The sequence below is a fragment of the Macaca thibetana genome, chromosome 9, assembly GCF_024542745.1.
Source record: "Macaca thibetana thibetana isolate TM-01 chromosome 9, ASM2454274v1, whole genome shotgun sequence".
In the NCBI taxonomy this organism is placed as follows: Eukaryota; Metazoa; Chordata; class Mammalia; order Primates; family Cercopithecidae; genus Macaca; species Macaca thibetana.
Genome location: NC_065586.1, coordinates 60,569,055 through 60,590,667, shown reverse-complemented (window position 1 = coordinate 60,590,667; position 21,613 = coordinate 60,569,055). Strand labels below are relative to the sequence as shown.

General features: G+C 36.8%; 2 protein-coding genes across 8 annotated transcripts in view; one reads left to right on the top strand and one right to left on the bottom strand.

The window, feature by feature from the left end:
- Positions 1 to 21,613, bottom strand: part of ASCC1 (activating signal cointegrator 1 complex subunit 1) — an 885,589-nt gene that overhangs the window by 767,486 nt on the left and 96,490 nt on the right. The window lies entirely within an intron of this gene.
- Positions 1 to 21,613, top strand: part of MCU (mitochondrial calcium uniporter) — a 209,767-nt gene that overhangs the window by 136,705 nt on the left and 51,449 nt on the right. The gene's annotated exons all lie outside the window — the stretch shown is intronic.

Sequence of the window (21,613 nt, the reverse complement as noted above, 5' to 3'; positions counted from 1 at the left end):
TCAAATGCTTTGGCTTTATGTTGTCCGGTTTTTAGTGTCCTGTGGGAAGTTAATGGAGAGGAGTATCCAGCCCTGAGTAAATTCAAAAATACGCAGCTTGACAAGTTAATCATCTCTGTGGCTTAGTGCTTCAAGATGTGCTTTAACTGTCACCTCTGATTCCTGGATCACTTTCTTCACTGTCTTTCTGAGCTGTACTAAACATTAAATAACATGAGGGCTCCTTGCTGCCAGCATTTGGAATACAGTCTAGTTCCTAGCCCAGTGTCCTAGCCCAACATTCTGGATTTTTTATATATGCTGTGAGGGTGACTCATGGCAAGAGTTTGTTCAAACAGATTCACCATAGGAAGCTGAAGTGAGAGCTTTTGGCAACACAGGTAGGGCCCATTGGAACATAAATTCAAATGATATATTGCTAGTTGTGGACTGCTAGTGAGCAACAACTGACCAGCCAACTTGAAATTAACATTTAGAGTTAGTGTCTTTTTATGAGCAAAGGCATCAGCCAGCAGTGTTATGTAACGTCCAGAGCTGTAAACAACTCTGCAGAAACCTAACCCTTTAATTGTAGAAGGTAATGAAAAATCAGGTAAAACTTGGGAAAGAAGTTGTAAGAGATCTGTTAATTTAAATACCAGCTCTTTTTTTTTTTTTTTTTTTAAGAGGGAGTCTTGCTCTGTTGCCCAAGCTGGAGTGCAGTGGCACAATCTTGTCTCACTGCAACTTCCGCCTCCCGGGATCAAGCCATTCTCCTGCCTGAGCCTCCTGAGTAGCTGGGATTACAGGCATGTACCACCACACCTGGCTAATTTTTGTAGTTTTAGTAGAGACAGGGTTTCACCATGCTGGCCAGGCTGGTCTCGAACTCCTGGCCTCAAGTGATCCGTCCCGCCTCAGCCTCCCAAAGTGCTGGGATTACAGGCCTGAGCCACTGTGCCCAGCAAATAACATCTCTCTTGATGTCTGCACTATGGATAGCATATTTTTGTGATTTTTTTTTTCTTGACTGAAATGAAACAACACGATTGTTGTAAACAATATGGAAACTGTACATAAATTATAACCTGCAGATCTATTTAGTCTATGTCCTTCAGGTCTATAAATATATATGTGTATATATATGTGTGTGTGTGTGTGTGTATATATATGTGTGTGTATATATATATATATATTTTTTTTTTGAGACGGAGTCTTGCTCAGTCGCCCAGGCTGGAGGGCGGTGGTGCGATCTTGGCTCACTGCAAGCTCTGCCTCCCAGGTTCACGCCATTCTCCTGCCTCAGCCTCCCAAGTAGCTGGGACTACAGCGCCCGCCACCATGCCCGGCTAATTTCTTTGTATTTTTAGTAGAGACGGGGTTTCACCGTGTTAGCCAGGATGGTCTCGATCTCCTGACCTCGTGATCCGCCCGTCTCGGCCTCCCAAAGTGCTAGGATTACAGGCGTGAGCCACCGCGCCCGGCCATATATATATATTTTAAACATAATTTAGGTTCTTGCTGCACACTGTGTTTTGTAACTGACACCTAGACCCAAAGAATTTTGAACCTTAAAAACCCCCCCAATCTAACCTTATGAAATTGGAGGAGATATTTGAATCCAAGTGGCAAGGGATGGAAAAGGAAGGCAGTTACATACATGTCAACAAATGAGGGTCAAAGCAAATGGAAGAGTGCAACAGGAACTTTAGTAATGGTCAGGTGAAACTGGTAATCCTAATCATGGTAAACTGGTAAAAACCTAATTTGTAAGTGTGCCATGGAAGTCTTTTATAGTACAGCATTCTGCAACTGCCTTTAATCCAAGTGATACAACTGATTTGGCATGGCTGCTGGAACGGATCTCCAAACAAATGTTGTTCCTGGCACAGGCTTGTTCTGAGCAATTCTTTCACACTGCTGATGTTGTTTTTTTTGTTTTTTTGTTTTTTTAAATATATCTTTCATTCCCTGGTGCATTAAAACCTATCAGGCCTATAATTTTTTGCTTTAAAGATTAGCTCTTCTTACAATGTAATGTGTGAGGAAGAGACTTCAATTAAAAGTAGCAGAATAAAGGAATTTTTACTCTTCCTTTCTTTTTTGAAACTCACTAAAAACAAGAAGACAGGAAAATAAGAAGTTCATTATTAGTGAAACTAGGCACAAAGCTAAGCCCCAGAATACAAACAATGAAGCATAACTTGCCAAATACATACTATGAAATCTAGACCACATATAGGAGGATGCTGAACCTCTCCTGTGAATTCCAAGCAATGTACTGATTTCTCTAAAAGTAAGGGTTATATCACTTTAAAGGTCTAACCAGTGAACCTTTATTGTAGTGTTCTGACATTTAGTTTTTTTATAGACTCAAATTATAGATATGACCTGTTACAAAAAATAGGAATCTGTCCAACACAAGTGTTAAGAAATAATAAGGCAATAGGAGGAGATGAAAAACCAGTGGGAAAACCTTAGGAAAGAAGTATAAAAGAAAAATAAAAGCGTTAGAGAAGTGAAAACCACATCAGAAATAACAAAGAGTAAATGTAATCAGAGACATGGCTAAGAGGCTTGAGGAAATTATATAAATTTAAGAAAATACAGATATAAAAATTATAGAGAAGATGATAAGGGAAAACAAAGGACATCTATGCATGGCATCAGCAAATTTGTAAAGGGCCCAAAAATAAATACTTTAGGCTTTGCAACCATATAGTTTCTGTTACAGGCATTCAGCTCTGCCTCTTATAGTACAGGAGCAGCCATACACACTATATATGGCTGTGTTCCGGTGAAACTTTATTTACAAAAACAGATGGTGAGCTGGATTTTGCCTGATTTTGGTTGCTGACCTTCGTTGTGGAGAGAAATAACAAATGGAACTGAAGTAATATTTAGAGCTATAATAGAAAAATTTTTCTGAAATCATTAAAACCTTGAATCAAAGATGACTACCCCGTGGCCCAGGAATAATTGATATAGAACAATTGATACTGAGGCATATTTTGGTGAAAGTATAGAACTTAAATGGATAAAGAATTTGGTGGTCATGTAGGTAGTGGGATGGGGGACAGAGCTTGGGCTTACCTTAGCTTTCTCTTTAGCAAGAAACAATGTTAGAAAACAGTAGAGGAATGTTGACCATGCCTTTAGGTTAACCTGGGATTTTTTAACCAGCAAAATACTTTAAGCATAAATATTAGTACACGATGTGCTCTAGCATGGAAAAGCTCAGCAAATCTAATACCCATGAGATCTTTTTCAGACAGATTACATCATGATTAAAAACCTACCTAATCGAAAGAATAATCAAAGAATTCAGAAATAAACTGATAAAAAACAGTGTGATAAGAATTAAATTCATTTCATTACAGAGTTAATATGCCTCAGTGGAAATTATACTTTCAGAATAGATTATAAGTTTATAATCTTGATATTATAAAAATAACATAAATCAGGTGGGGAAGGGAAGTGTAAATATCATTCCTTCATAGCAAGAAGGATCACTTGAGGCCATAAGTTCAAGATCAGCCTGGCCAACATGGTGAAACCCCATCTCTATTAAAAATACAAAAATACATGGTGGCAGGCTCCTGTAATCCCAGCTGCTTGGGTGGTGAGGCACGAGAATCACTTGAACCGGGGAGCGGAGGTTGCAGTGAGCCGAGATCATGCCACTGCACTCCAGCCTGGGAGACAGAGTGAGACTCCATCTCAAAAAAATAATAAAAAAATAAACTCTAGAGGGATCTTTTAGGAACTGGTATATCATATGATTCAACACTCATTAACAAGTCTGGTTTTACATCAGATTTTTTTTCTTCAGCTATTTCAGTGAAAACTTTAAAATATTTTAAAAATAACAAGTAGGAATGGGCAAAACATAAAAGATGAGATTTATTCAGTTGTACAGTAGAAGTTTTAGCAATCATTTAAGTAAAAGGAAATTTCCTCTGGCTTCCTGAATTCAGTAATTGAAAGCTATTCCTTTACAGCCAATTGGTGTGTGCTTTTAAATAGCCAACACACAGTGATTAAGACTAAGACGTCAGCGGGGCACAGTGGCTCACACATAATCCCAGCACTCAGGAGGCTGAGGTAGGAGGATCTCTTGAGCTCAGAAATTTGAGAACAGCATTGACAACATAGCAATACTGAATTTCTATTTAAAAAATTAAAAATTTAGCTGGGGTGGTGGCAAGCACCACCAGCTACTTTAGATGCTGAGGCGGTGGATCACTTGAGTCCAGAAGACCCAGGCTGCAGTGAGCTGCACTCCAGCCTGAGTGACACAGGAGATGTTATCTCAGAACAAAACAAACAAAAATGAATACATAACCTGGTGAGGTTGCTGACCTTCATTACAAAAGAATCTTCTGGACAGCCAGGCAAACAAGCAAGTTCATATAAATGTGATGAGGAATGGTAACATACTATCATTATTTAAATAGTTGCATTTAACAACTTAATTGACTAATAAAAATTGTTCTACAGCAAACTTAACTACTCATGTATTTCTATTTCTTTACTAGTGATTTATAATTACTTATTGGGCTAGTTTCCTGCATATTCTTCCCCTGACACCTTAAAATTAGTGTAATCCAGAAGCATTCAGGAGAATCATTTTTGGTTAGTAGTTTCTACTACACCGTCTGTAACTTGGTCCAGAATTTCTGTGGTATCAAATATAAGACCTCTATATTGTAAAGCAAATACCCTATATCTATGTACATTTCAAGTAGAGTAATTTCAAGCTTCCACCTTGGAGAAGAGAGTAAACTCTCCTCAGATATGTTTGTTTTTTACCCTTCTACTTAGCATCATTGACACAATACAGTAATAGGACCCTTTAGTCAGTTCCATCTCATCACATGTCATTTCCTTGTAGAATTCCAATTTTACTTTATTTTCTTGTATTGACCTTACCTCCTTCTTAATAGTAACCTGAGGTAGGCTAGTTTGCTATACTGTATAAGGAAACCTGATATTATTTTGAATAAACGTGTAAATCTGTTCTTTAAACTTTGCTTGCCGTGACCACTGTCCTTGGACATTAGAATTTTATTGTCTTTAAGATGACAGTTATTAAGTGTTACTATAAATGAGCATTAATAGAAGTACATGCACTGTTCCTGTTTTTAAAAGGCTTACATTCTAGTTCAAGTTTTTGTTTTATTGTTGTTGTTTTTAAGAGATGGAGTCTCACTGTGTTGCCCAGGCTGGACTCGAACTCTTAGGCTCAAGCAATTCTCCTACCTCAGCCTCCTGAGTAGGTGGGACAGAGGAGTGTGCCGTCACACCCAGTTTATTTCGAAAAGTATCTTAAATGTTAGTAAAACTGTGTCTTATTTTGTATTAGTAAAGTAATAAGTAGACAATAGTAGAGCCTTTAATGGACTTCAGTGACCCAGAGAACACTTAAGATTTTGTCCCAATGGAAATTAACATTTATTGAGTGACTTTGCATGTACTATAACAAAATCCAGTCAAGTACTAACTCTAACCTCTAAATGTGAAAAATATTTTGACTTGTATTGTTCTTTTAGAATTTTGTAAAATGGAAAATAGCTGCTTGAAAATAAGCAAAATTAACAATGTTAAATTTCCCTCTTGAAAAAGAATTAGCTGATAGGAAAGTTATAGAGTAGAAAACTTAAAAAGGCTTAAACAGTTTATAACTAAGCAACTCTTCTGGCTATGTTAGATTGAAAAATTTGATTTAAAATGAAAAGTTCCTCTCTAACCTAGGTCACCTGTGACTTTTCAGATTTTCATGTGCTTCAAAGCTAGGATTAGTGAGAAGAGAGAGGCTAAGTGTGAGCAAACCATGATTGCTTTGTTGTGGTTAATAATATTCACAGTGTTTTGCTAACTCACATTATGAAAATAAAGCAGAAAGTACTATTCTAAGAAGCCATCGACGTTCTTTGGCCTTCTTGACTTCTATGATTTCTCTTTTGGAAACTTGAACTCCTTTACCACACCCTGATTGTAGAACTGACCAGTTTTTATTTATTGCCATTGTTACTGAAGATAATTAGTGAATTATTTAGTGGCATTGAATCTAAAGATGAAGACGATGGCCATCCTCAAAGAGCTTGTGTTGTCAAGACATAAGAATAGTACTAACTCAACCGGGCGTGGTGGTTCATGCCTATAATCCCAGCACTTTGGGAGGTCAAGGCGGGTGGATCACCTCAGGTCAGGAGTTTGAGACCAGCCTGGCCAACATGGTGAAACCCTGTCTCTACTAAAAATACAAAAATTAGCCGGGCGTGGTGGCGCATACCTGTAATCCCAGCTACTCGGGAGGCTGAGGCAGGAGAATTGCGTGAACCCGGAAGGCGGAGGTTGCAGTGAGCCAAGATTGCACCATTGCACTCCAGCCTGGGCAACAAGAGCAAACCTCTGCCTCAAAAAAAAAAAGAAAAAAAAAAAAATACTGACCCAACATTGTCTTATCAATGCTGTTAAATGATGTTAAACATATTGGCATTCAGTGTTACACATTGGAAATAAAAGTTACTTCTAACTCTTAATACTTTAATCCTCCTTTTTTAGAAACGTTCATTCAGTATATAAACAGATGCCAGTTTTTACTCTGTTGTATCTCTGTTATGCTTTCTTCTGCTGGACAAGACAGAGCAATAGATAAGATATTTTGTAGGATGACATTTGAAATTTTCAAGGGAGAAGTCCATGAAGAATGGTGTCTGGAAATTTACCAACATCTCTAAAAATCAATAGCAGAGAGGGATTTAGTTCAGTTTTCCTTATTTTGACAAATCAAGTGAGCCAGGAACAGCCTTATGACTTGCAGGCCATACATAGTTTGCTACTTTGAGGAAGTAGCTTTTGTGGCACGTCTGACATTTTTGTGAGAAGGCAGAGTAGAAATAGGGAAAGAAGGGGGGCGAGAAGAGACAGCTACCACATACAGTCAAGACAAAACTTGCTAGCCCTTTCATTAATTGTTGCTACTTCTGTTTCCCACCATTCCCTCTACCCCAACATGCTAAATATTCATCCGTAAGTTTGTTTGTTTATTTTTCATCAGTAACTTTGGATAGCAGAATTCTTATTAAATAAAAAGCAAGGGGAAAGTTTTTACATTCAAGGAGCTTACAATATTCTGAGTATCACTTTCAGTTTCCTAGGCTGTAATAACTCATCAACCTAACATTTTTGGATTTTTGATAAATACTTCCTTATTTTTTATTTTGAAAATTTTCAAATCTGTATAGAAGTGAAAGAATAATGCAGTAGACATCTAAATTCCCTTTACCTAGATTCAGTAGTTGTTAACATTTTTCCAGTCTTTTTTTTTTTTTTTTTTTTGCACTAAGCCATTTGAGCCATCATTGACACTTCATTCATAAAAAGTTCATAATGTGTCTCCTATGGACATTCTTCTACATAATCATAATACAAGTTTTGTACTCAATAAATTTATCTTAGGTGATAGTATTGTATAGTTAAATTGTAGTGTATTGAAAAATATAGTGAGATAGTTGTTAACTCAAGGAAAATTGGTTTTTTACTGCCTTCCTCGATGGAAAATACATTTTGCCCATTGAAGAAAAGTCTGAGGGGAAAGTGTGTACGATTTATTCAGTGAACATGAGTGATATATGTCTGTTATAGGGCAGGAAGAAATAATCATGCTAGAAGTAAGGATCTTGCATCAGTGGGGATGTGTCACAAAATATCCATTTACATTTCTGCCTCAAAGAATATTTCATTTGTGCTGTGCATGTGAATATATTTACATGCCTTGTGTTTTTGTCATTATTATTTACAAACATTTCTAGATAATTTTGTCAGTAAGAAATAAGGTAGTATGTGCCAGGTGCCATAGGAACTATTTATTAGATTTGATTCTTAATAATTTTTCTCATTCTCCTATTCTACAAGCTATACTCATGAACTTCCCAGGTTAATTGTTGGAAGGAAATAGACAGTTTTGGTATTTCTCAGTTTCACTTTTGACCTCATGCTCATAGTTGCTGTAGGGTAAACATTTAGGTGATTATTTGTCAAAATTGCTCTGACTTTGCTTTGAAAGAGAAACACAGGTGTCCTTCTGGACTACTTCATCAGTTTGATTAGTATTTTTTTTTTTTTCGAAACAGAGTCTTGCTTGTTGCTCAGGCTGGAATGCAATGGTGCGATCTTGGCTCACTGCAACCTCCACCTCCCAAGTTAAAGCGATTCTCCTGCCTCCACCTCTCAGGTAGCTGGGATTACAGGTGCCCACCACCACGCCCAGCTAATTTTTTGCATTTTTAGTAGAGACGGGGTTTCACCAGGTTGGCCAGGCTGGTCTCGAACTCCTGACCTCAGGTTATCCACCTGCCTTGGCTTCCCAAAGTGCTGGAATTACAGGCGTGAGCCACCGTGCCCAACCTGGTTAGTATTTTTTAATGGGATAACAAAATGAAGTTAACAGTGCTTTTGGTCAGTAGTTATTCCCTACCACTTTCCATACGTGTTCCCTTTCTGTTGTTGGTTCCCCCCCCCCGCCCCAAGTGGTGACATGGTACTAGACTCCAGAGAATAATCTGCCCTTTAACAGCTCAGTATTGAGACCAGAACCTGCATGTTGTACATACAATTCTGTTCCTAGATTCAGTGCCCGTTCTGCTAACTGAAATTGATTTTTCCTTTATTTCTAAAGCATTGTCCCATTTTTTGTTAACTTTGTAACTTCTTTGTGATCATTACTCCTGTCTAAGAGAAGTGATGGGTTCCTATATTGTAGGAAACAAACTAGAACGGGAACAAAGATCCATGATGAAAGTCAAACAGGCTTGTAAGACTTAATTTTTTTTTTTTTTTAACTAAAACTTTTGGTCTTCAAGGCCTGCATGAAGTACAAGGATCAACATTTTCTTAATGAAATGCACCCGTCTCATAAAATGTAGTGAAGTAATCAGCAAATTTTAAATTTCATCTGGTGTTTAAATATTATGATTTATTTGTGAGAAAGTTTTTGAATAATGTGTATTCCTTCTAGAAAACTGCTTTAAAAACCAATTGATTTATGTAAATCTGGAGAATGAAAATGACCCAGTCCAATCTTTCTTTCCAGTCTCAATAAGATTGATATCCACGCCTGAGTTCCAAAAGCATGCTTTTCTGCTTGACTTTTACTCCACAATGTTTAGGGTGGCAGCATATTATATTTAGAAAGTTCCTCAGAACAATTTCTTGAAAATCTTGACTTTACAGGGATAGAATATCTCTCTAGGCTGTGAAGAAACAAAGTTAAGCCCTTTGTCATACACACGAAAATGTCAACTTCAACTCAGCTGGTATTAAAAGCCCATGGCAACATCAAATCCAACAAAAAGTATTATAGGATTCTTATTTTTTTCAAGTGCACATGGAACATTTTCCAGCTGACCACAGTTAGACCATAAAGCAAGTCCTAATAAATTTCAAGGGATTTAAATCATACAGAGTATGTTCTCTAACCACAGTGGAATTAAGATAGAAATTATATTTTCACTGGAAAATCTTCTGGTATTTGAAATCTGCATCAAAGAAGAAATAACGGCTGGGCTGGCGGTGGCTCACGCCTGTAATTCCAGCACTTTGGGGAGGCCGAGGTGGGCGGATCACCGGAGGTCAGGAGTTCAAGACCAGCTTGGCCAACATGGTGAAACCCCGTGTCTACTAAAAATACAAAAATTAGCCGGGCGTGGTGACAGATGCCTGTCCCAGACACCAATCCCAGCTACTAGGAGGCTGAGGCAGGAGAATTGCTTAAACCTGGGAGGCGGAGGTCACAGTGAGCCAAGATCGCGCCGCTGCACTCCAGCGTGGGCAACAGAACGATACTCCTTCTCTAAATAAATAAGGAAATAACAACCAAGACTGACAGATCAAGAAAAAGTAGTCATAGTTTACTAATACTAGGAACAACAAAAAAAGGCAATGCCACTGTACATTCTATGGCCGTTAAAAAGTTATGAGGGTATTCTGAACAACTTTATGTCAATACATTTAAAATTTCACGCAAAATGGACAAATTCCTAGAGTAACATGACTTACCAAAAACCAACATTAAACTTGATAATAAAAAGACAACCCAATGTAAAAATGGACAAAGATTCCGAATAGGTATTTTTCCAATGAAGATATAAAGGTGGTCAGTAAGCATATGAAAAAATGCTCAACATCATTACTTATCAGAGAAATGGAAATCAAGGCCACAATGAGATACCATTTAACATCTACTAAGATAGTATAATTGAAAAGACAGATAGGACTGGGTACAGTGGCTCCCACCTGTAATCCCAGCACTTTGAGAGGCCAGGGCAGGAGGATTGCTTGGAGCCCAGGAGCTCAAATCTGCAGTGAGTCTTGATTGTGCCACTGTACTCAGCCTGGGCAACAGAGTGAGACCCTGTCTCAAAAAAAAAAAAAAAGAAAAAGAAAAAAGACAGTGTCAAGTGTGAGTAAGGATATAGAGAAACTGGAACCCTCGCTGTAAATGCAAATGTAATGTAAAAATAGCAGCCACTTTATATAAATAGTATGGCAATTCCTCACAATGTTATCAGAGTTCCCATGGGACCCCACAGTTCTACTCCTAGATAGCTATCCAAGAAGTAGGAAAATATATGTTCGTACAAAAACTTGTACATGAATGTCTATAGCAGCATTATTCATAATAGCTAAAAAGTGGAAACAACCTACACAGTCAGTGACTGATGAATGGATAAACAAAATGTCATATATCCATACAATGGAATATCATTTGGTAATAAAAAGGAATTAAGTACCAATATGTGCTACAACATAGATGAGCCTTGAAAACATCACACTAAGTGAAAGAAGGCAGTCACAAAAAGAGTGCAAATTGGGCCCTGTGCATCTCAGAAAATATAGAAGATGGTAGTGATGTTAGTAATGGTATTCTTTCTTTATACGCAAATAAGCATCTGCTGGTCTCTCAACTGTGTAAAGTTGTGACTTAGAATGGCTTGCTAAGAGACTGGTCCCCATGTGATCCCTAAACAGACAGGAGAGGTCAGCTGGAGTCATAGGCAGAGTGGGCTGAGGACCATTCTGGGTTGAATGTTTTCAGTTTTGAATTATATGTGAAAATCCTCTTAACTCTCTTATTTGATCTTCCCCTTTATACTGCACTAAGACCTTTAATGACTGTTACTCTTTGGTATTAATCTTAATCTGTTCATTATGTAAAGTTACACCTTGGCATGACTTTGTTAAGGGTATTTTAAAAAACCAAGCAAATAAAAATAAGTCCCCTTAGCTAAAGGTAGAGAAAGAGAATAGAGGCTATCAAAATTAGTGCATTTGTTTGAAGCCAAAGAGTTAAAGACAAGTAAGACTTATGGGCTAGCACAGTGGCTCACAGCTGTAATCCTAGCACTTTGGGAGGCCGAGTCGGGAGGATTCCTTGAGGTCAGGAGTTTAAGACCAGCCCTGGCAACATAGCCAAACCTCATCTCTACAAAAATTAAAAAACTTAGCTGAGCACAGTGGCATATCCCAGCTACTCAGGAGGCTGAGGCAGGAGGATCACTTGAGCCCAGGAGGTCAAGGATGTAGTGAGCTAGGATCATACTGCTGCACTCTAGTCTTGATGGCAGAGTGAGACCCTGTCCCTCCCTACTATCCCCAAAAAGGCCTTTATGAATGCTATAAAATCTCCAATTAATGGAATGTGCTTTGTTGTTCTTATGGTGTTCCTACTGGATAAAATCTGGAAGGAATGAAGGAATCTTATTAGTCAGCTGGTACATGATTTCTTTCTTTCTTTCTTTTTTTTTTTTTTGAGACAGGGTTTCGCTCTTGTCACCCAGGCTGGACTGCAATGGTGCGATTTTGGCTCACTGCAACCTCCGCCTCCTGGGTTCAAGCAATTCTCTTGCCTCAGCCTCCCGAGTAGCTGGGATTACAGGTGTCTGCCACCACGCCCGGCTAATTTTTGTATTTTTTTTTTTTTTTTTAGATGGAGTCTCACTTTGTTATCCAGGCTAGAGTGCAGTGGCACGATCTCAGTTCACTGCAGCCTCCGCTTCCCAGGTTCAAGTGATTCTCCTGCCTCAGCCTCCTGAGTAGCTGGGAATACAGGTGCATGCCACCACACCCGGGTAATTTTCGTATTTTTAGTAGAGACGGGGTTTCACCATGTTGGCCGGCCTGGTCTCGAACTCCTGACCTGATCCACCCGCCTCGGCCTCCCAAAGTGCTGGGATTACAGGCTTGAGCCACTGCGCCTGGCCTTTTTTTTTTTTTTTTTTTTCAGTAGAGATGGAGTTTCACCATGTTGGTCAGGCTGGTCTTGAACTCCTGACCTCAGGTGATCCGCCTGCCTCGGCCTCCCAAAGTGCTGGGGATTACAGGTATGAGCCGCCACGCCTGGCCCATGATTTCTGTTATTCCAGTTTTGAGGTTTGTAACTAAGTGAGACAATTATGTTAGAAATGTAGGTAGCATATTTATTTTATTTGTAATTAGGTAAAATAACTTACAGTAAATGGAAAAAGAATTCTAAAACAAAACCAGCTACTTTGCTATAACTTTCTCTTTTTATATTTTTTTCTTTTCATGGTATGAGTTTCACACTCACACAACACATGGGAGGGTAGAGAGTGATTTTTATAGCAGCTGTTGTATCCCTCTCATTGCAGGGGAATAAGAAAGGCCTATAGTTATTTATATTTGTGAGTGGTAACTGCATTCTTTTTGTTATTAACTGAAGCTAGAGCAAAAATGAAAATCACACAAAGCATACTTTTGATTTGAAATTGTTTACTTCATTAATACAAAGAAGATTTGAGATGACTTCTCACCAGCATTTCTTTTTCCCTTTTTATTTTAGCCTTACCTGAGAAAAAAGTTAAGTCTGTAAGTCAGGGTTAAAATAAAGTAGCAACATGGAAGTGTACATTACTGAAATTCTTTCTATACTGATCTTTTTTTCTTCTATTCTAGCTTTTCTGATGCCTTTTAAAGGTTACAGAAAAGTAAATAAATCTGTTATATATCACCTTAAAAAAGAGAAGAATACAACAGAGCACAATTGGGTCAGTAGATATTTATAATTCTTTTTCTCTCTTAATTTTTTATTTTGAAAAAATTCAAACCTACAGAAAATTGCGGAAAGACTACAAAGTACAGTCTTATACCCATTACCTAGATTCACCAGTTACTCATCTTTTGCCACATTTGCTTTATTTCTCTCTACCTATGTGTATGCACATGTGTATATGTATACATATGCATATTATTGTTTCCTGATCTGACAGTGTCAGGCATCATAATCTTTCACCTCTAAATATTTCAGCCATGTTTTTTCTAAGAACGATAGCATCCTCTTGCTCCTGTACAATTCCAAATTTGTTTTTAATTTTTCCAGAATCCTGTCTGTTACCTGTGTTTTATCAGTATTCAAGAACAAAGGAAGCAGTGAGAGAAGTTATTAATAGCAACCACCCACTTCCTAAGTTATTCACCACTCTGCATCTTCCAGAAACCAAGTGGGAAAACAAAGAGGTTGATTTTTCAAACCAAATAAATACAAAGTAATTGATAGACAAGGCCCCATAGCATTAAGTAGGCCCAATTACTTATTCTATCACATATGGTTGAACTGTTTCTCTAAACTACTTTGTGGTGTGTGTCTTGTGTGTCAGGAAATAATGTATTTGTATTTATTTTCATGAATTAATAGACTTTCAGAGTTGGAAGGGCCTTACAATGTATGTTATATAATCCATGCATTTTACAGATGAGAACTAAGATTCAAGGTCATGTAACTAGAGATGAGACTAGAATCTAGCCTTTGAAACTCAATGCATTGGTTTCTGCTATGTGGTGTTTCCTCTCTATGAACCCTAGTTGCTTATGCTGGGGTCTTGATAAATGAGAATGGTGAAAGGTCTGACAATACTGTTCCTAGCTAACTAATGCATCCCTTTGGACTCATTTGCATGAACTGTGGTAGTGCTTCTCAGACTTTAATGTGCGTGTGAATTTCCTGGTGACCTTGTTAAAATACAGATTCTGATTCAGTAGGTCGGAGGTGGGGCCTGAGAATCGACATTCTAACAAGCTCCCGGGTGATGCTGATGCCCCAGATCCATGGACTACATTTTGAGTAGCCATTTTCTAAAACAAACACAGATTTCTCAGGCCCTAGGCATCATCAAAGTAGAAAAAAAACACTTAAAAATATAAGCCCTTTCAGTTCTATGAGGTATAGACACAAATGTAACTAACACCTGTTTATCCATCACCAAACCAAAATAAAATACTTTGTAAAGTTTGTATTTTCCTAACTTTTATGGCACTTTAAGAAGGAAGTTTTATCTCAATATGTTGTAATAGATGCAACTAGTTCCCCAACATTGTTATGTCAACAAATGCATTGAGATTCCACAGGCTTTAATGGCACTGTGTAAGGAAATATGAATTCAGGTGATGAAAAGAACCATTGCCAAACTGAACTGTCTATCAAAAAGGGCAACCAAATGAAGTTCCATTTTTACTCTCAATAAAACTCTACAAGCCAACTACATTTATTCATTTAACAGATACAGTACAGTGGTTCCCCCTCACCTGCTGTTTCACTTTTTGTGGTTTTCACTACCCACAGTCAGCTGCAGTCTGAAAATATTAAATGAAAAATGCTAGAAATAATTAAGTTTTAAATGGTGCACTGCCCTGAGTAGTATGGTGAGATCTCACACAGTCCTGCGCTGTCCCACTCTGTCCCACCCAAGACGTAAATCATCCACGTACAGTACAATAAGATATTTTAAGAGACCACATTTGTATAACATTTATTACAATATATTGTTGTAATTATTCTTTTTTATTATTGTTAATCTCTTACTGTGCCTAATTTATAAATTAAACTTTATCCATAGGTATGTGTTTATATGAAAAAACATAGGGTTTTGTACTGTCAGTGGCTTCAGGCATCCACTGAGAGTCTTAGAACATATCCCTCACAGATAACGGGGGAATACGTAGAGTGTCTATTCGCATGGAGTTTACATTCGGACTTTATTCCCTTGCATCTAAATTTATATGCTGCTTTGAATTGCATAAATGATTGTTAAAAGGTACAAATGCTAGGTTTTATGTGACAGTGAGTCCTTTAAGTAAAGATCTTTGCATTTGGGTTTTTAGTTTTTAAAAAGTAATAATGAACACCACATTCAATGACCGTCTCAGTACAACATGGAATGCATTTGTACCTACATCAGTCAAAAATAAAACAGACCTTTAATATATAGGGAGAAATTTGTACTCTGTATCAAAAAATGCTTACAGAAATCATAATTACTTTTATTTCTCAGAGTAGCTTAGCAGTAAAACAACAAATCTTCAAATGTGTTTTATGTTGGTATCTGAAGAGATAGTCTTTTAAAACCTCAGATTTCTACCTTAACATCATAAGATGTTTATTTTGTATATTATCTCTGTTTAGAGATAGTTGTGGTTTTTGAAATGTATTATAGTAATTAAATTTTTTATGTTGAGTCAATCTCTTAAGGATATTGAAGGTTTATTTTGAGTTTGTTTCTGTAGAATATTAGTCATTCAAGTGTTATCATGTTTATATTGTCACTTTCCTTAAGTGAAACCAGCCTTGTGAAATGGTTTTGTTATCATTGTTGCATTATTTTTAATTTAACAGATGAAGAAACAGAGACTTAGAAGTGGAAATTCAAGATAGTGTGTTGTGGAAGTGGGCCCAAGTCTTCCCATTCCAGTGTTTTCCCCCACTATCCAATCTCCAGGTTAAAGCCACAGTCCTTATTTAGTATATCGGTAGATTAGAAGTAGTAAATGTTGCTGATATGATGTTTCAACAACTTTGCTGTATCAGGGATATGGAAAAAGACTGATCCCAACCTGTGTAAGTTGTTACAGGTGTGTCTTGCTTTAGACCAACTGAAATAGTTTACGCTGCTAATTGGAGTATCCGTACAAGCACTGAATATTGGAGACAGGTTTGGCAGAGTTGCTGAAATATGGGTACTCTGGTCTTAGAAACGAAATTTTTGGAACATTATTGAAAGGGGTTCATTTTATAAGCATTCCATGTTGTGCTAAGGGAAATGTAACAGGGAGATACAAGTGGACATATCCAAACTTGAGGCAGAGTGAGGCTATTTATAATAAGATTTTAGCCATGGACAAATACATAGATACAGTTATTCCATCTAAAGTGGTTTGATGCAGTTAATATAGTTTAGTTTGATGTAGTTGGTAGGTGTTTGTTTCTTAATGAAATTAGATCCCAAGATTTTCTTAAAGGGAACTAGGTTAGTAAGAAAATAACTTTCCCTCTCTTTCTTTTTTTTTTCCTCTCTCTCTCTCCCTCCCTCCCTGCACCCTCCTCCCTTCTTCCCCCTCACCATTCCCCTTCCTTTAGCCTGATGTCTATTTGACTGTGAATATTTGGGGGCTATTGACAGGTTATTTAGATTTGACAATCCTCCCAACTTTCTGGAAGGAGTATACTGCTGAGTTTGCTCTTTTGAACTATGAAAGATGAATTAAGTATAGTTGAATAATTTATGATCACAGTAAGGAATTTAAAAGTAAATTTTGACTTGAATTTAATACTTTTCTGAGGGCATAAAATATCTTTTTTATCATTCTAAAGTTTAATTTTTATTGGCTTAAATCTTATGTTTTGGAGAAATAAAGTTACAGTGTTTTGTAGCCTGACTCTAAATTGATAACACTAGGGATTAAGATCAAAGGTAAATGATTATAATACTACGGCAGTCGTTATACTTTCTTTTAGTTTCAAGTCCCTGATATTCCTTACAGTTCTCAAGTTACTTATTAAAGATATGGACTGGTACCAAAAGAATAAACTTGCCGTCTCTTTTCAAGGAACTATGGGGGCACCAAATCACCTTATTCATTTGGCACCAATATTTCTAGGGAGGCTGGGTGCCTTGGCTAATGCCTGTGATCCCAGCACTTTGGGAGGCCAAGATGTACAGATCACTTGAGTTCAGGAGTTCGAGACCAGCCTGGCCAACATGGTGAAACCCTGTCTCTACTAAAAAATACAAAAATTAGCCAGCCGGGCATGGTTGGTGCTCGCCTGTAGTCCCAGCTACTCGGGAGGCTGAGGCAGGAGAATCGCTTGAACCCAGAAGGCAGAGATTGCAGTGAGCCAAGATCGCGCCGCTACACTCCAGCCTGGGCAACAGAGAGAGACACTAAGAAGAAAAAAAAAATTCCTAGAGATTTTCCCTTTCTCTGATAATTTTTGAAATACTTTCTAAATAATTAACTTTACTGAAGTTTAATCTTTGTATCTGCCAAGATTTAACTTGACTATTTTAATCTTGGTATCTGCCTGTGAAATTTAAATATGTAAATATTACATACCATTTGCCTGATTGTTTTTGCTGACTTTTCTTTCTTTTTTAACTTTTTGGTATATTTTTCAAACTTTCAGCATCAGTCAAATATTTATTAAAAGCTTCCAAGGAAAGTAAAGGGGGAGGAAAAAAAAACCTAAACAGTAAAGGAAAAAAACTTTTAAAAACTTACTATTTTCTTGTGACATGTTAAAAATACAAAATTTAAACCACGAAATATTTTCAATTCAGGGGAGTTATGGAAGAGTTTAGAATAGCGATGGTTCTTTGACCTTGAGCTCTTATAATTGCTTCCTTGGTTTTTTTTGTTTTTTGTTGTTGCCATATTTCAAGGAAAAAAGGCAAGAGCAAAATAATTTTTGTTTTTGTTATCTTTATTAGACTCTAAACTTCTGGAAGGTTTAAAGGAAAAAAAGGACTTATATGTGTGTTTGTAAATACTTAATATGTGGTACTTTATAATTGGCAGTGTCATTATAGAAGTAGGTGGGAAGGACTTTGAGAAAGTGAATTATCCCAAAACTACAGAAACTGTTCTATAAGCAAGGATCAGCAAACATTTTCTTAAAGGGCCAGATGGTAAATATTTGATACTTTGTGGGCCATGTGGTCTCTGTTGTAGCTACTCAACTCTTGCAGCTGTATATCAACCACTCAATTTTGCTGTTGTGATGTGAAAGTAGTTGAGTGGGGTATAGAGAGTAAGTAAATGAATGAGTTTTGTTATGTTCTAATAAAATGTATTTACAAAAACTGGCAGCCAGCCTGCCAACCCATGTTCTATATCATCTAACAAATATTACTCATAACCAACTATGTAATGATGTGGTTCTCTGCCCCACAAAAACATATTTTATTATTGTTAAGGATAATTTATGAAGTCATAGAGGACAGAGGATTTCTGTTTTAAAACGGCCTAGTGTATGTATATTGAAGTGATATGATGGTTGGGATTTCCTTCTAAGATACACTGAAGGGAAAAAACTAGGTGGATATAGATGAACTGAATTTGATAAAATGTTGATAAATATAGAAGCAGATGATGGGTTCATGAGATTTCTTCACACTGTACTTCCTACTGTATGTGTTTGAAGATGTGAGTATTTAAAAGTTACTACATAAACAAATAATGGCCCAGTAAAGGCAGCAGTTTCTCTCTTCTCTTCTCACATCTTGGAATAGGAAAGAGAATAAGACAAAAATACAAGCCCCATCTTCAGCACAACTAGGGAGATCTCTGCAATTCCAAAACACTTATTATATAAAGGAAGGTTGTCAGATCCAGTGAAGGTCAAATAGAGGTGTGTGGGGAAACCCTGAGGAATGATACCTATGGTTGCAGATCCCCAACAAAGCCAGCCAAGCACAGTTCTCCAAAGGAAGCTGCTGACCTCAGACTTCTTCAAAGCAGCATTCAACACGGATACTTTCCCTTCCAAATCCTCAAGGAAAGATTAATTTAGAAATTAACATGCCAAGCTACAGGAAATTTAGCTTTTATGAGTCCTACTTCTACAGGAAGAAGTGCAGCCAACCAAGAAATGAAAGGAGAAACTACAGCTAAAGTATTGGCAGTGAACATAGAGTCCATTGATCTATAGCATTAAGACTAAAACAAATGTGGAAATTAGATTTATAGAGCAGAATATGAATCGTTAAAACCTTGACAGTGCAGTAATGAAAGTCGATGAGGAAATAAATGATGTTGTCATGTTTTATAACAACCTGTCAAAAGATGTCATTTGAAATCAATAAATCTAGTAAAATCTTAAGATTGGGGTGGAGGGGAGTCTATAGTTGATACATAGATACGTAGGTTAGAGCGAAAGGTAAACACTAAGAGAAATAATCTAATAAACCGAGTGGTAGAGGGAAAGAAAAAAGAAACATAGCTGTATTAATCATTGCTGATAATAGAGATAGGATTTTTATATGTTACAGTATATTTTATGTAAAACTATAGTTATAAAAAAACTATAAAATATAGGATTTTTGTTTTTGTTTTTGTTTTTTTGCCTAACATGTATTCGATGAGGACTTGTTATTTGCCAAGCACTGTCAGTGACCAAAACAGATGAAAATTTTTGCTTCATGGGTTGGAGGAGACAGACAAAATAAAAATAATAAGTAATTTGTTAAGAGGTGTTAAATGTATGGGGAGAAATACAGCATAAAAGGATTAGGAGTACCCATTGATGAGATTGCTTTTTTTGTAGTGGGTGAGTAGACCTTAGTCAGACAATGAAATTTGAACAAATATTTGAAGGAACTGAGCCAGATAGTTATCTAGAGAAACAGTATTCTAAGCAAAGGTAGTTGCTATTACAAAGGCCCTGAAGCAAAAACGTAGCTGGGCTCAAGAAACAGGGAAGAGTGTAAAGGGGTAAAGCACAGTAATATAGGAGGGAGAGTGGTAAGCGATGAAGTCAGAGAAAATGGGATATCAGAGAATATTGGACTTTCAGAGGCCGTTAAAAGACTTCAGACTTTTACTCTGAAGTAGCTACTAGAACAAAAAAGTAAACCTTTTTTATTATCAGAAGGAATATGTACATAAACAAAGTAAGCACAAATCATTGAGTAATTTTATTTTAATGTTTTTTAAGAAATGAGGTCTCACTCTGTTGCCCAGGCTGGAGTGCAATGGCACGATCATAGATCGCTGCAGCCTCTTCTAACTCCTGGGTTCAAGCAATCCTGTCACTCAGCCTACCAAAGTGCTGTGATTACTGGCGCAAGATACCATGCCCAGTCACTAGTAAAGTATTTTTACTTTAGAAAACATCGCATACAATTTCATAACTGATGAGAGCTTAAATATGTATGCTATATTAATTAAAGTAATTCTCCTATTAAAACATTCTCCTATTAAAACATTCCCAGATTCTAATTATCCTAATTCTATTAAAACATTCCCAAATCAGATTACTAAGAAAATGAAAGCAAAGAAACTCAGAAAGGATAACAAAATTAAAGAACACACAAAGCTGTAATAGGCATATGCAAACTCAAACATGCAGGGATCATGTTCCTAATATTGGACAAGACTTAGTACAAAAACCATTACACGAGGAAAAAGAGCCTGCAAGATCTGCTTGAGAGCAACTTTAAATTGCTTCTCAGAAATACAAACAGAGACTTAAATGGAAAGACTTACAAGATTCTTTGGCAAAAATCAAAATCCTTTTTTAACCCATGAAGTTAATATCTCACAACAAGATATAGCTAGTATTTATTGAGAATGTACTCTATGCCAGGCATGTTCTAAGGACTTTATATGTATTACTCATTTAGTCCTCACAAGTACTTTACATGGGTGATGTTAGTATCACTTTTTGCCCATTTTTCAGTGAAGAAACCAAGGCACAAAGAAGTTAATAACTTGCCCAAGGGTTGCAGTTAAAGTTACTGAACTACAAAATGAACTCAGGCAAGATTATTTCAGATTCTGTGCTTTTAACCACTGCACAATACTGTTTTTTTTTAAACCAATAGCTGTGCATGTGTGTGTACGTCTAGATAAACTGACTCTAAAGTTCATATTGGAGAAACAAATAAGAATAACTGGGAAATTTCTTAAAGAAAAGTAATAAGGGAAAACTAGCCCTACCAGACACTGAAATATAAGACTAGAATGTTAAAACAATGTGGCTACTAGAGCATGAGCAGAATAGAAGTTCAGAAATAGATCCAAATTCATGTAATTATCTGGAAAATTATAAACATAACATTTCAAGTAAGAAAGGAAAAGATGTATTATTCATTGTATGGGACAGCTATGTTGTCATTAGAGGGAAACTAGATTTCTACTTACTTTGACTAGAAGTAATTCCTAATGAATCAAAGATTTAAAACTAAACTAGCTGTAAGCCAAGTCTCAAGTAATTTTTAAATTATTTATTTAAATTTTTTATAAATGTCAGTCTCACATTTCTGCATGCTCTCTTAAGTTGAAACGAGATGGAAATTAATGATAGTCATATGAAGTGCATCAGCACAAAGAAAAATCATTTAGGACTCTGTGACAATGCACACCTTAATACAGCTTAGTAGATGCTAAATGATTTTTCTTTGTGCTGATGGAATGGAATATGTCAGGCCTGAAGCAGGTATATTGGATTTTATTCAGTTAATGCCTGCCCTTCCTCTTCCTTTGATACTTTTTGGGGCTGGGAAAGTAAAAGATACAAAGGAATAAAGTATTTGCCAAGTGAGAAATGTATTCAGTATTC